This window comes from Hylobates moloch, unplaced genomic scaffold, assembly GCF_009828535.3.
Source record: "Hylobates moloch isolate HMO894 unplaced genomic scaffold, HMol_V3 SCAFFOLD_15, whole genome shotgun sequence".
Taxonomy (NCBI): Eukaryota; Metazoa; Chordata; class Mammalia; order Primates; family Hylobatidae; genus Hylobates; species Hylobates moloch.
The window spans coordinates 94,401,506-94,413,405 of record NW_026652290.1 but is presented as its reverse complement, the minus strand read 5'-3'; the positions used below and the strand labels follow the sequence as shown (position 1 = coordinate 94,413,405).

General features: G+C 49.2%; 1 long non-coding RNA gene across 1 annotated transcript; it reads right to left on the bottom strand.

Annotated features, from left to right (window-relative positions):
• Nucleotides 1-2,604: 2,604 nt before the first annotated feature.
• On the bottom strand, nt 2,605-3,155 carry LOC131381361 (uncharacterized). The gene is made up of 2 exons (XR_009210055.1): nt 2,836-3,155; nt 2,605-2,747 (listed from the first exon to the last, which is right to left on the bottom strand). It is a non-coding gene; the product is annotated as an uncharacterized LOC131381361 (long non-coding RNA).
• Nucleotides 3,156-11,900: the final 8,745 nt, after the last annotated feature.

Below are 11,900 nucleotides of genomic sequence, written 5' to 3'. Positions count from 1 at the left end.
AAAAAAAAAAAAAAAAAAAATCTAAGTAGGGATGAACAAATTACAAAATAGGACTGGGCACAGTGGCTCACGCCTGTAATCCCAGCACTTTGGGAGCGTGAGGTAGGCAGATCACTTGAGGTCAGGAGTTTGAGACCAGCCTGACCAACACAGCAAAACCCTGTCTCTACTAAAAATGCAAAAATTGGCCAGGTGTTGTGGCTCATGCCTGTAATCCCAGCACTTTGGGAGGTCGAGGTGGGCAGATTGCTTGAGGTCAGGAGTTCGAGACCAGCCTGGCCAATGCAGTGAAACCCTGTCTCTACTAAAAATACAAAAAGTTACTGGGGCGTGGTGGTGGGCACCTGTAATCCCAGCTAGTCAGGAAACTGTGGCAGGAGAATCGCTTGAACTGGGGAGCGGGAGTTTGCATTGAGTCAAGATCACATCACTGCACTCCAGCCTGGGGGACAGAGCAACACTCCGTCTCAAAAAAAAAAAAAGAAAAAGGGTAAAAACAAGTGTGACGGAGGAGAAGAAATTCTGATTCATGCTACAACGTGGATGAAACTTGAGGACACCATGTTAAGTGAAAGAAACCAGTATTAGGAGACAAAGGTATAATTCCGGTTACATGAGTTCCCTAGAACCGGCTAATTTATAAAGACAGAAAGTAGGTTGGAGCTTAGCAGGGGCTGGGGAAACGGGGAGTTTTTGCCTAGTGGGTACAGAGTTTCTGTTCAGGAGGCTGGAAAGATTCTGGAGATGATGATGGTGATGGTGGCACAACAGTGAATGTACTTAATGCCACTGAGCTGTTCACCTAAAAAGGACTAAGGCCAGGTGCGGTGGCATGCGCCTGTAGTCCCAGCTACTCGGGAAGCTGAGGTGGGACCACTGCTTGAGCCTGGGAGTTTGAGGCTGCAGGGAGCTATGATCAAGCCACTGCATTCCAGCCTGGGGGACAGAGTGAGACCCTGTCTCAAAAAAAAAAAAAAAAAAAAAAGGTAAAATGGCAAATTTCATGTGATACAGTCATGTATTAATTGATAATGGAAATACATGGGAGGCTGAGGCAGGAGAATCGCTTGAACCTGGGAGGCGGAGATTGCAGTGAGCCAAGATAGCGCCACTGCACTCGAGCCTGGGCCAGAACAAGACTCCGTCTAAAAAAAAGGATCTTATTGAACAACCATCATAATTGCAGTCTGTCGTTGACTGAAATGTTGTTATGTGATGCTTAATGGTACATATTTTACCACAATAAACACACATAGAGTAATAAGATGTCATTTCCACGCTCAGGTTGTAAGACACTGTAACTTCCGCCTTGTTAGCCGAATGTATTGCCTTCTCAGTTTTCAGGCTTCAATAAAGCAATCCCACACGTTGAAGAGACCCCTATGTGAGTTTGCAAGTGGCTCTTTTCCCTTTCCAATCTTTTTTTCTTTTATTTTAGAGATGGGATCTTGCTATGTTGCCCTGGCTGGGATGCAGTGGCTATTTACAGGTGCAATCATAGTGCACTACAGCCTCAAACTCCTAGCCTCAAGCAATCCTCATGCCTCAGCCTCCAGAGTAGCTGGGCCTACAGGTACTTAGCACCTCATCTGGCATCCCCCAGTCAGATATTTGGATGAGACCCCAGCCTTGGCTAACACCTCGATGAAAACCTGCGGAAGGTTCTAAGGCAGGTACGACACAGAAACAGTGAGATAACGAATACGATTATTTTAAGCCATTAAGATTTGAGGGGCTGGGCAAGGTGGCTCACGCCTCTAATCCCAGCACTTTGGGAGGCTGAAATGGGTGGATCACTTGAGCCCAAAGGTTTGAGACCAGCCTGAGCAACATAGCAAAACCCCATTTCTACAAAAATTTTAAAAATTAGCTGGGCATGGTGGTGTGCACCTTTAGTCCCAGCTAGTCTGGAGGCCGAGGTGGGAGGATCACTAAGCCCAGGAGACAGAGGTTGTAGTGGGCCCTGATCCTGCCACTGCACTTCAGCCTGGGTGACAGAGGGAGACCCTGTCTCAACAACAACAACAAATATTTGGGGCTATTTGTTATACAGCAATAAATAACTAATACACGTGTGTGTGTGTGTTGTTTGTTGTTGTTTGTTTGTTTGTTTGTTTGGTTTTGAGACAAAGTCTCGCTCTGTCACCCAGGCTCTGGACTGCAGTGGCATGATCTAGGCTCACTGAAACCTCCCTCCCACCGGGTTCAAGTGATTCTTCTGTGTCAACCTCCCCAGTAGCTAGGACTACAGGTGCGCCACACCACGCCTGGATAATTTTTCTATTTTTAATAGAGAGGGGGTTTCACCATATTGGCCAGGCTAGTCTCGAACTCCTGACCTCGTGATCCACCTGCCTTGGTCTTCTAAAGTGCTGGGGTTACAGACGTGAACCACTGCGCCTGGTCCACGATTGTTTTTTATCATTATTATTAGAGGAAGTTTCATAAAGTGAATGAATATGTGGGCTTTTGTAGCCAATCCTAGAGGGTGGGAGTCCCTGCCTGCCTCCTAGCTTCTACTTGCCCCATTGGGAGCCTCAGTTTTCTCATCTGTAAAAGGGGAATGATAACAATGCCTGCTTCTGGGGTATAAGAAGCATGAGATGCAAATAAAGAGTTTAGTTCAGGCTTTGCACGTAGGGAGTGGTCAGGTACAGGGGCCGTGGTGATGATGATGATGGCTGGGGGGACAGGGACTGTCTCCTATCTTGTCTGGAGACATCCGCTTCTGAACAGAGACTTGGAGCCTGCAGGGGTTTCAGCAATTGTTTGTTGATGCTGCAAGATCTCTGTGCCCCTGTCGTGTTTGTCTGTCTGTCTTTCAGCGTGCCCTACCCTCTTTGCTCGCTGGCCCGGTTCGTGATCCTCGCCGTGTCCTGTCCACCCACGTGGATGTCCTGTCATGTCCGTGGGGGGCTCGGAGCGACTGAGCTGTGGGGGCCGGGGACTGGGAGCGGGAGCTGAGGGAGGGAGGCAGGGAAGGATGGAGGGAGGGAGGCAGCGCTTGCCTGGCCCTCGTGATCCCCCCTCCTCGTCTCTTGCCGAGGACCCTCAGCGCAGCCACTTCTCCAGGCACTCGGCGGAGAGAACGCGCGTAGGCGTTGCCCTGGCAACGCCGGGATGCCCAGCAACAAGTCCACGGCGTGTGTCACGTGCTCGGCGCGGGCCAATCCGAGGGCCCGCCGGGAAGCAGGTCAGCCTGGGCCAAAGTCCGCCTCCTCCCTCCCGGCGAGAGGCTCCCAGCTAATTACCGTAATTGCGGTGGGAGAGCTGCCGGGTGCGCGGGGGCTGGGGGCTGGGGGCTGGGGGCTGGGCAGACCCTGAGGAGCTGAGCGGGGAGGGCTGGAAAACAGGACTCTCTCCTCCAACAGCCCTGCCGCTGCCTCCAACCCCACCATCGAAGCGCTCATTAGGAGCCTACTGTGTGCACCTGCTGTTGGAAGGGGTGGGATTGGAGTGTTTCCAGTGGGGGTGGGGAACCCTAGCCTCCAGCCTGGGTAAACCTAGATTTGGGGGCGAGGGGAACAGATTTGACTCTTAAGACTCGGGGTCTCATGGAAACGGTCCAATCGCTGTTGGCTGTATTAAACCAATCCCCCCCTCCCCCATCCCGATGGGTCACGGTTTCCTCCTGCACAAAAATACAAAAAGTTTAACTCTTGAAGGGAGTGTATTAAAAGATTTGTCTCTGGGTGGACAGAATTCACATCCCGTCTCTGCCATTTACGGCTGTGTGACTGTAGGTGAGTCCCTTAACCTCTCTGAGCCCTCGACTACTCATCAGTTAAAAGAACAAATAGGACTGGGCACAGTGGCTCACGCCTGTAATCTCAGCACTTTGGGAGGCCAAGGCAGGCAGATCACCTGAGGTCGGGAGCTGGAGACCAGCCTGGCCAACATGGTGAAACCCCATCTCTACTAAAAGTACAAAAATTACCCGGGCCCGGTGACAGGCACCTGTAGTCCCAGCTACTCGGGAGGCTGAGGCAGGAGAATTGCTTGAACCTGAGAGGTGGAGGTTGCAGTGAGCTGAGAGAGGGCCATGGCGCTCCAGCCTGGGTGACAGAGCAAGACTCCATCTCATATTATTGAGAGAATGTGTGTGAAGTGTATAGCAAGTATTTAATAAACAGCAGCTAATCATCACCATGGTCCCAGCTCTCAGTTAGGAGCTGTGAGACCTTCCAAATGTCATTTAATGGCACTGAGCCTCAATTGTTTCCATAGATAAGGTGAAGGAGTAGGAGAAGTGGCCTCGTGTCAGATTCCCTGCCACTGCAGTTTGCTTCCTACACAATGTTCTCTGGGTTGTTTTTGTTTCTAATTAATAATAGCTCAAGGCCAGGTACAGTGGCTCTCACCTGTAATCCCAGCACTTTGGGAGACCTGGCGGAGGCAGGAGGATCTCTTGAAGCCAGGAGTTCAACACCACCCTGGGTGACAGACTGAGACCATGTCTCTAAAAAAAATAGAAATTTAAAAAAAGAAAGAAAATTAGCTCAAAATGGGGGCCTTCATGTGAAGGCATTTAAATTTCTGATTCCTAGACTACCTGATTTTTTTTTTTTTTGAGACAGAGTTTTGTTCTTGTTGCCCAGGCTGGAGTGCAATAGTGAGATCTTGGCTCAATGCAACCTCTGCCTCCCGGGTTCAAGCAATTCCCCTGCCTCAGCCTCCCGAGTAGCTTGGATTACAGCTGCGTGCCACCTGTATTTTGTATTTTTAGTAGAGACGGGGTTTCACCGTGTTGGCCAGGCTGGTCTCGAACTCCTGACCTCGGGTGATCCTCCCGCCTTAGCCTCTCCAAGTGCAGGCATTACAGGCTTGAGCCACCGTGCCTGGCCTAGCTGATCTCTTAACTCCTTTCTAGTTATTTGCTTTGTTTGTTCTTTTGTCAACAAGCATTAATTGAGCACCTAGTGTGTACCAGGCTCTACTGTGGGTCTGAGTCCTCAGCCTCGCTGTGCTGAACTCAGGGTCCAACTGAGCCGGACTGCAGGGCAGTTTCGAGGAGTAAATGAGATCCTTCAGTCATTCAATGAATTTCAGGCATTGGGAAATACAGTGCCAATAGTTGTGACTATCGCATTGACCACAGGAAGTGGCCCAGGACCTCAGTGGACAGGCGGGCACATCTGGTCATTGTTCAGTTTCACCAGTGCTGGTTTCCTCCTCCAGATCTTTCCTCCCGCTCTCTGTTCCATCTTTCCCGGAAGACTTTCCCCTGAGCAGGCCCTCTCCTCACCTGCTCCAGGAAGAGCAGGAGCAAAGACACAAATGGCAGAGCCCCTGAGGGGCTCCCCTGGATGTACCCCCCTCCACCACTGTGGCTGCCAGGAACTGTCTTCCTATCTGCTCCCCTCTTAGGAGGGCAGTCACCAGAAGGCAGTTGCAGAGGAGGACTGTACTCGGAAGTTGCTTTTGTTGTAGTTGTTGTTTTTGAGACAGAGTCTTGCTCTGTTGCCCAGGCTGGAGTGCAGTGGCACGATAACAGCTCACTGTAGCCTCGACCTCCTGAGCTCAAGCCATCCTCCTGCCTCCAGGGTAGCTCGGACCACAGGTGCATGCCACTATGCCCGGCTAATTTTTGTATTTTTTGTAGAGGCAGGGTCTTGCTATGTTGCTTAGGCTGGTCTCAAACTCCGGCCTCAAGTGATCCTCCAGTCTTGGCCTCCCAGATTACTGAGATTACAGGTGTGATCCACCGTACTTGGCCCAGAATTTTGTTAATATGCTTTTTTCAGGAACCTCTGCAAACTAAGAAGGGAGAATACAGCTTCCACACAAGGGCCTCCCAGGACTCAGGGCTGGTGAGCAAGCCAGGTCTGCAGGAAGTTGGCTTGACTCTGCAGCCCAAAAGCCACCTTTTGGAGGCTTGCGTCTGGTCCCACTTCGGACTCAGGTACCAACCACATAATTTGGCTGAAAGTGGGGACTTTGGTCTCAAAAGGCAGCTCTCTCTGTTTCTCTGCTGTGTGAGCTTGGGCAAGTGTCTCAACTCTCTGTGCTTGCTTCTGCCCCTGGGAAATGGTGCTAATAAGCACCAAGCTTGGAAAGTTAATGTGAGCATGAGATGAAGAGAAGAGCCGGCACCTAGTAGATTTTCAATAAATGGTAGCTGGCATTATCATTTACACAGACTGGGGACTTATTGGAAGGAAGCCATGACGGCCACAGAACCAACAGAAAGCTAGAAAATCACTTTTGAGAACAGACAGATGCCAAGAGAAGAGCCATTGAGGGGAGCAGCAAGATGGCAGGCAGGGAAATATCAAGCCTATCCCCAGACAGCCTCCATCTTTCAGTATGACTACAGGCTAGCAATCCGACCTCTGTCTTCTTCCCTTTTCCCCATCTTTCAAACAGGAACAAAACAACAGGTCCTGGCTCCCTGGAGGATGAGCGTGTGAGTTGGAACAGCTACCCTTGGAAAGGTTCTGGAAGGTCCAAATCTGGAACTCATCGCATCATTGACAAATATCTATTGGGGCTCAATATTTCCAGGACACAGTGCTTCACGTTAAGGTTGCCAGAAAGTATGGCAAGCCAAGAAAAGAAACATCAAAGGGGGGATGGGAAAGCTGGATTCTAGTCCTGGCTGGGCCTCTGACATGCTGCTTGAGCTCTCTGGGCCTCAAGGAATTGAAAAGTAGGGGGGTTCTATAATAGGAAGGCCACCCTTCAGAGCCTTCTCTGCCCCCTGCTTGCTAGGCGTCCCTGGGGAAAATGTCTCCACCTCTCTGGGACTCAGTTTCCACATCAGAACAGTGAGATTCAGTCACTGTGCTGCAGGGCAGCTTTGAGGAGTAAATTAGATCATTCAGTCATTCAGTGAATTTCAGGCATTGGGAAATACAGTGCCAATTAAAATGGGCACGACCTGGCTCTCTATGGTCTATAAAACGCTTAGCACATAGTGAATGACAGACAATGAGTACCAACATCGGGCCATCATCATCACCTGTAAAGTGCTTGGCACAAAATAGACGCTCAGTAAACCCTAGTTCATAATACTGCAGTAATTCCAGGACCTACATTGCAAGATCCTCTCCTCTCCCACTGCGTCCAAAACATTAACGTGCCAGGAAGCAGGAACTGAGACCTTTATTAGGGATTCCCTGGGTGGCCTCAGGTCGGGAGGGTGACCTGCGTGTGGTCCTGTTTTCATGCCCTGCCTCTTCTGGGTAAACGCCTCTGCTAATCTCCCCTTGCCCGGGCTGCGGGTCAGGTTTCGGGGCCCCAGGCAGATGTTGTCCAGAGTAGCCCTGTTTCCTTAATCCTCAGGGCTCCAGAAATTGTCCTTAGAAGAAAGAACAACAGACTCGCTGAGGTCACCATCTGTGCAGTCTTGATTTGTAAATGCTCATGAGGGTGGCAGGAAAGAGGTCTCTATAGTAACGGCTGAGGAAGGGGCTGCCTGTGCCTGTGCGTGTGTGTGTGTGTGTGTGTGTGTGTGTGTGTGTGTGTACGCGCGCACACACAGGGAGAAGGAATCACCCAAGACCCTTATTCCTAGACTTTTCTTTTCTACCCTGACGAGCTATTAATTAATACTCATTGCTGGCTTGTTATTCCCAGAGATAATTAGCTACTGTTCCTAACTGGAGTCGTGGGGCCATTTTCTAAATAGATTCGTTCGCCTCTGCCCACCCACACCTGTCTATCTCCCGGGACACAAGGAAATGTTACAGAACACAGAGACCCAGAGAGGAGAAAAACTGAACAAAGGGGTCTCTCCGGGAAGCTCAGATTCTGAGTGAATAGACAAGAGCAGAGCCTGAAGGAGCAAAGGCCCAGTGCACAGAAAGTTATTATAAAAATGCCAGCTATAACTGGGAGCGGTGGCTCACGCCTGTAATCCCAACACTTTGGGAGGCCAAGGCAGGAGGATCACTTGAGGTCAGGAGTTAGAGACTAGCCTGGCCAACGTGGTGAAACCCCATCTCTACTAAAATACAATCGCTCTGGAAAAGTTTGACAGTTTCTTATAAAGTTAAATATACACTTCCCATATGACCCAGCCATCACACTCCTAGGTGTTACCCTAGAGATGTGAAAATTTATCGCCCACATGAAAGCCTGCATGAAAATATTTATAGCAGCTTTATTCCTAATAATCTCCAAACACAGAAGGTGTTCCAGAACCTAATGTCCTTGGACTGATGAATGGCTAAACAGGCCATAGTTCATCCACATGATGGAATACTACTTCATAATAAAAAGGAACTAACTCCGGGTTCACACAATAGCATGGATGGCTCTCCAGTGTATTCTACTGAGGGAAGGAAGCCAGGCCAGGTGCGGTGGCTCACACCTGTAATCCCAGCAATTTGGGAGGCCGAGGTGGGTGGATTGCTTGAGGTCAGGAGTTCCAGACCAGCCTGGCCAACATAGTGAAAACCCATCTCTACTAAAAATACAAGAATTAGCTGGGTGTGGTGGCGGGCACCTGTAATCCCAGCTACTCAGGAGGCCGAGGCAGGAGAATCGCTTGAATCCGGGAGGCAGAGATTGCAGTGAGTCGAGATCATGCCACTGCACTCCAGCATGGGCAACAGAGTGAGATTCTATCTCTAAAATCAAATAAAATAATAAAATAATAAATAAAAATAAAAAGTAGCAAACATGCATGTGGGCGGAGAATGTACACACTTATATATGCATGTACTTCTGGAAGGGCACAGGAAATGGAATGAACAATTGAAAAGAGATTAAACCTTGGGGTTGGCAGACTGGGGTCCCCATCCCAACTCCCACACCCTCTCCCTGTGGTCCTTGGGCAAGCCCCTTCCCCTCTCTAGCCATCTATAAAACGTGCATATCAGCCAGGCATGATAGCTCATGCCTGGAATTTCAGCACTTTGGGAGGCCAAGGTGGGAGGATCGCTTGAGCCCAGGAGTTCAAGACCAACCTGGGCAACACAGGGAGACCCTGTCTCTACAAATAATTTTTAAAATTAGCTGGGCATGATGGTGCACACCTGCAGTCCCAGCTATTCAGGAGGCTGAAGTAGGAGGATTGCCTGAGCCAGGAGGCAGGGACTGCAGTGAGCCATGGTTGCACTACTGCACTCCAGCCTAGGTCACAGACTAACACCTTGTCTCAAAAAAAAAAAAAAAAAAAAAAAAGGTCTTTCTTTCTTCCTTCCTTTCTTTCTTTCTTTTTCTTTTTTTTTTTTTTTTTTTGAGATGGAGTCTTACTCTGTCGCCCAGGCTGGAGCGCAGTGGTGCGATCTTGGCTCACTGCAACCTCCTTCTCCTGGGTTCAAGCGATTCTCCTGCCCCAGCCTCCCAAATAGCTGGGATTACAGGCACCCGCCACTATGGCCAGCTAATTTTTTGTATTTTTAGTAGAGACAGGGTTTCACTGTGTTGGCCAGGCTGGTCTCCACCTCCTGACCTCGTGATTTGCCCACCTTGGCCTCCCAAAGTGCTGGGATTACAGGCATGAGCCGCTGTGCCCAGCCAAAAAGCCTGCCTTCCTTTCTCTCTCTCTCTCTCTCTGTCTCTCTCTCTATTTTGAGACAGAGTTTTGCCCTTGTTGCCCAGGCTGGAGTGCAATGGTGCAATCTCGGCTCATTGCAACCTCAAACTCCTGGATTCAAGCGATTCCCCTGCCTCAGCCTCCTGACTAGCTGGGATTACAGGCATGCACCACCACACCCAACTAATTTTTGTATTTTTTGTATTTTTAGTAGAGATGGGGTTTCAACAGGTTGCCCAGTCTGGTCTTGAACTCCTGACCTCAGGTGATCCACTTGCCTTGGCCTCCCAAAGTGCTGGGATTACAGGCACGTGGCCAAAAAGTTTTCTTTTCTTTCTTTCTCTTTCTTTTTCTCTTTCTTTCTTTCCTTCCTTCCTTCCTTCCTTCCTTCCTTCCTTCTTGCTGTTTCTTTCTCTCTCTCTCTCTCCTTCCTTCCTTCCTTTCTTTTTCTTTTCTTTTTTTTTTTTTTTTTTTTTTTTTACGGAGTTTTGCTCTTGTTGCCTAGGCTGGAGTGCAGTGGCGCAATCTTGGCTCACCGCAACCCCCGCCTCTTGGGTTCAAGCGAGTATCTTGCCCCAGCCTCCCGAGTAGCTGGGATTAGAGGCACGTGCCACCACGCCGGTTAATTTTAGTAGAGTCAGGGTTTCTCCATGTTGGTCACACTGGTCTCAAACTCCCGACCTCAGGTGATCCATCCACCTCTGCTTTTCAAACTGCTGGGATTACAGGCGTGAGCCACCATGTCCGGCATTTTTTTTTTTTTTTTAATACAAGATCTCACTCTGTCACCCAGGCTGGAGTGCAGTGGCATGATCTCCGCGCCCGGCTAATTTTTGTATTTTTAGTAAAGACGGGGTTTCACCATGTTGGCCAGGCTGGTCTCTAACTCCTGACCTCAGGTCATCCACCCGCCTCGGCCTCCCAAAGTGCTGGAATTACAGAGGTGAGCCAACGCGCCTGGCCGGGATCTATCTCATGGGGCTGCCCTGAGGCCTTCAGAGCACTCAGCAGATAGAATGTTTGGTGCTGACCCTGGCACAGAGTAAAAGCTTAGGGAAGGGCAAAGAGAAAGGGTGGCAGGTCTTCCTGTGCAATCTGAGGAACTTCACTTTTGTCCTGGCCTGAATGATCAGGTCCTGTCCAGCTGTCCCTGATTTATATCCTAACTGTCCCTTCTACGCTTGCTCACCCTCCAGGGCCTGTTCTTTCCCCCACCCCCATGAGGGCCCTTACACTGACTGTTCCTTCAACCCAATGCCCATACCAACATGTGAGCAGAGTTTTCATGTCTTTATCGTCCCTAAAGGCAAGGTTGGTTGCTTAATTCATGTATGTATCTCCAGTGCCTAGTACAACAAGTTTGTTGAGCAAATAAATGGGTGGAATAGATCCGGAAAGAATAACAGCTGCATTATTAGAAAACTTACCATAAACAGACATGATTGCTAGTGCCATGCCAAGCCATACTGGGACCTCAGGCAAAAGGAAAAGTAGAAAGGCTGGTTCTGCCTTTATTTACATTTTTTATATTTTGTTCATTGTGGAATTTGGCATACATTTGGATTTCTTAAAACATTGCATCGATTTTTTTTTTGAGACAGGATCTTGCTCTGTCACCTAGGCTGGAGTGCAGTGGTGCAATCATAACTCACTGCAGCCTCGACCTCCTGGCCTCAAGTGATCCTCTCACCTCAGCCTCCCAAGTAGCTGAGACCACAGGTGCCGTTCTCTCTCTCTCTCTCTCTCTCTGTCTGTCTCTCTTTCTCTCTCCCTCTCTCCCTCTTTCTCTCTCAGAAATGGGGTCTCACTATGTTGCCCAGGCTTATCTTGTACTCCTGGCCTCAAGTGATCCTCCCACCTTGGCCTCCCAAAGTGCTCAGATTACAGGCATGAGCCATTGCACCTGGCCTGAAATATTATTACCACCTTGATTATTGAGTTTTTTGGTGCCCCTTTAAATTTTGCACCTGAGGCAGGTGCCTCACACAACTCACATTAGCCCCTGCCCTGATTACTTCTAACACGCAATCCACACCATATCATTAATTCCTGAGCAAATACTCTACTATTATCGCTACTTCACAGTTGCAAAAACTGAGGCACAACTGTGCCCAATGTCCCAAAAGAAGGAGAAGAAAAATCTGAACTTGAACCCCAGTTTCTTTGTTTTTTGGTTCAGAGCCTGCCCAGTATAGCACTACAGTAAGCTGAATTTTATAAATTGGGTTTTGAGTTAAGGAATCAAAAGCTTCAGGCTTAAGTCCCACCTCTGCTCCAGAGTCTTCTGAGCTCTCCATTTTCACAGACGTCAGTTGCCCCAGGTGGCACTGGACTTTAATATTCTCCACATCCCTTTTTTTTTTCTCAAAACAGTTTACCAGCTTTTTCTTTCCTGAACCAGGAGCAATAGCAAAAA